Below are 3,245 nucleotides of genomic sequence, written 5' to 3' on the forward strand. Positions count from 1 at the left end.
TGATGTAGTCCCATTTGTTTATTTTCTCTTTAGTTTCCATTGGTATAGGAGTTGCATCAGTGAAGAAGTTCTTTTGGCATATGTCTGAGATTTCGTTGCCTGTGGATTCCTCTAGTATTTTTATGGTTTCCCATCTTATGTTTAAGTCCTTTATCCATTTTGAGTTTATTTTTGTGTATGGTGTAAGTTGGTGGTCTAGTTTCATTTTTTTGTATGTATCTGTCCAATTTTCCCAACATCATTTATTGAAGAGACAGTCTTGACTCCATTTTATGTTCATGCGTCCTTTGTCAAATATTAATTGGGCATAGTGGTTTGGGTCGATTTCTGTGTTCTCTATTCTATTCCATTGATCTCTATGTCTGTTCTTGAGCCAGTAAGAGGCTGTTTTAAGAACAGTGGCTTTGTAATACAGCTTGATATCTGGTATTGAGATCCCACCTACTTTGTTCTTCTTTCTCAGAATTGCAGCTATCTGGGATCTTTTTTTATCCCAGATGAATTTTTAGAAAGTTGGTCCTAGGTCTGTGAAATATGCCATTGGTATTTTAATGGGGATTGCATTGAATCTATAGATTGCTTTGGATAGTATGGACATTTTGATGATGTTGATTCTACCAAACCATGAACACGGTATGTTCTTCCATCTGTTTATGTCTTCCTCTTTCTCCTTTCTCAGTGTCCTGTAGTTTTTCGCATATAGGTCTTTTACCTCCTTAGTTCAGTTTATTCCTAGGTATCTTAATTTTTTTGGTGCAATGGTAAATGGCATTGCTTTTTTAGTCTCTCTTTCTATAAATTCACTATTGGTATAAAGAAATGCCATAGATTTCTTGGCATTAATTTTGTAACCTGCTACATTGCCAAATTCATTTATTAAGTCTACTAATTTTTTATGGAGTCTTTAGGGTTTTCTATGTACAATATCATGTCATCTGCAAATAAGGACAGTTTTACTTCTTCTTTTCCAATTTGGATGCCTTTTATTTCTTCTTCTTATCTGATTGCAGTGGCTAGTATTTTCAGTACTATGTTGAACAGGAGTGGTGAGAGTGGGCATCCCTGTCTTGTTCCTGTTCTTAGGGGAATTGGTTTTAGTTTTTGTCCATTGAGTATGATATTGGCTGTGGGTTTTTCATATATGGCTTTTATTATGTTGAGGTATAATCCTTCTATTCCCACCTTGCTGAGAGTTTTTATCAAGAACGGGTGTTGGATTTTGTCAAATGCTTTTTCTGCATCAATTGAAATGATTATGTGATTTTTACCTATCAATTTGTTTTGTGATGTATCACGTTTATTGATTTGCGGATATTGTGCCATCCTTGCATCCCTGGGATAAATCCTACTTGGTCATGGTGTATGATCTTTCTGATGTATTGCTGGTTCCAATTTACTAGAATTTTGTTGAGGATTTTGGCATCTATGTTCATGAGGGATATTGGTGTATAATTTTCTTTCATTTTGTTGTCTTTATCTGGTTTTGGTATTAGGGTGATGCTGGCTTCATATATGAGCTTAGAGGTGTTCCTTCCTCCTGAATTTTTTAGATTAGTCTGATGAGGATAGGTTTTAGTTCTTCTTTGAATGTTTGGTAAAACTCCCCTGTGAAGCCATCTGGCCCCGGGCTTTTGTTTCCTGTGAGCTTTTTGATGCCTGCTTCAATTTCTTCCATAGTTATCAGCCTTTTAAGATTTTTAGAATCTTCCTGATTGAGTTTTGGAAGGTTGTATTTTTCTAGGAATATGTCCATTTCCTCCAGGTTGTCCTGTTTGTTGGAGTAGAGTTGTTCATAGTATTTTTAAACTATCCTCTGTATTTCAATGGGGTCTGTTGTTATTTCGCCTCTCTCATTTCTGATTTTGTTTATTTGAGTCCTCTCTCTTTGCTTCTTGGTGAGCCTGGCTAGAGGTTCATCAATCTTGTTTATCCTTTCAAAGAACCAGCTCTTGGTTTCATTGCTCTTTTTTATTGTTTTTTTTTGGTCTTATGTCATTCATTCTGCTCTGATCTTTATTATCTCCTTCCTTCTGCTCACTCTGGGCCTTTCTTGTTGCTCTCTTTCTAATTCTTTGAGTTGTAGAGTTAGATGATTTGCTACCATTTTTTCTTGCTTTTTGAGGTAGGCCTATAGAGCTATGAACTTCCCTCTCAGGACTGCTTTCTTGTGTCCCATACATTTTGGATTGTTGTGTTTTTGTTGTCATTAGTTTCCAGGATGCTTTTAATTTCTTCTTTGATCTCATTGGTAACCCAGTCATTATTTAATAGCATGCTGTTCAACTCCCAAGTGTTTGAGATTTTTGGATTGTTTTTATTGTAGTTTATTTCTAATTTTATGGCATTGTGGTCTGAGAAGATGCTTGGTATGATTTCAATCTTCTTGAATTTGGGGAGACTTTGCTTGTGACCCAATATGTGGTCTATTTTTGAAAATGTCCCATGTGCACTTGAGAAGAACGTATATTCCATGGCTTTGGGATGCAATGTTCTTAAGATGGCAGTTAAGTCCATCTGATCTAGTGAGTCATTTAGGATTGCTGTGTCTTTGCTGATTTTTTGTCTAGAGGATTTATCCAGTGACGTCAGTGGTGTATTAAAGTCCCCTACTATGGTTGTATTGTTGTTGATCTCTCTCTTGATATCTTCCAGGAGTTTTGTTATGTATTTGGGTGCTTCTGCATTGGGTGTATATATGTTTATCAGGGTTATATCCTGTGGTTGTATCAATCCTTTTAGTATTATGCAGTAGCCTTCCTTATCTCTTGTTATGGCCTTCACTTTGAGGTCTATTTTGTCAGATATAAGTATTACTATCACAGCTTTTTTTTTTTTCATTTCCATTTGCCTAAAAGATATTTTTCCATCCCTTCACTTTCTTAAAAAAATATATATATTTTATTGATTTTTTACAGAGAGGAAGGAAGAGGGATAGATAGTCAGAAACATTGATGAGAGGGAAGCATCGATCAGCTGCCTCCTGCACACCTCCTACTGGGGATGTGCCCGCAACCAAGGTACATGCCCTTGACCGGAATCGAACCTGGGACCCTTCAGTCCACAGGCTGACGCTCTATCCACTGAGCCAAACCGGTTTTGGCCATCCCTTCACTTTCAATCCATGTGAGTCACTTGTTCTGAGGTGGGTCTCTTGTAGACAGCATATATATGGGTCGTGTTTTTTTATCCATTCAGCCACTCAATGTCTTTTGATTGGAGAATTAAGTCCATTTATGTTTAAAGTT

The sequence above is a fragment of the Plecotus auritus genome, assembly GCF_963455305.1.
Source record: "Plecotus auritus genome assembly, chromosome: 3".
In the NCBI taxonomy this organism is placed as follows: Eukaryota; Metazoa; Chordata; class Mammalia; order Chiroptera; family Vespertilionidae; genus Plecotus; species Plecotus auritus.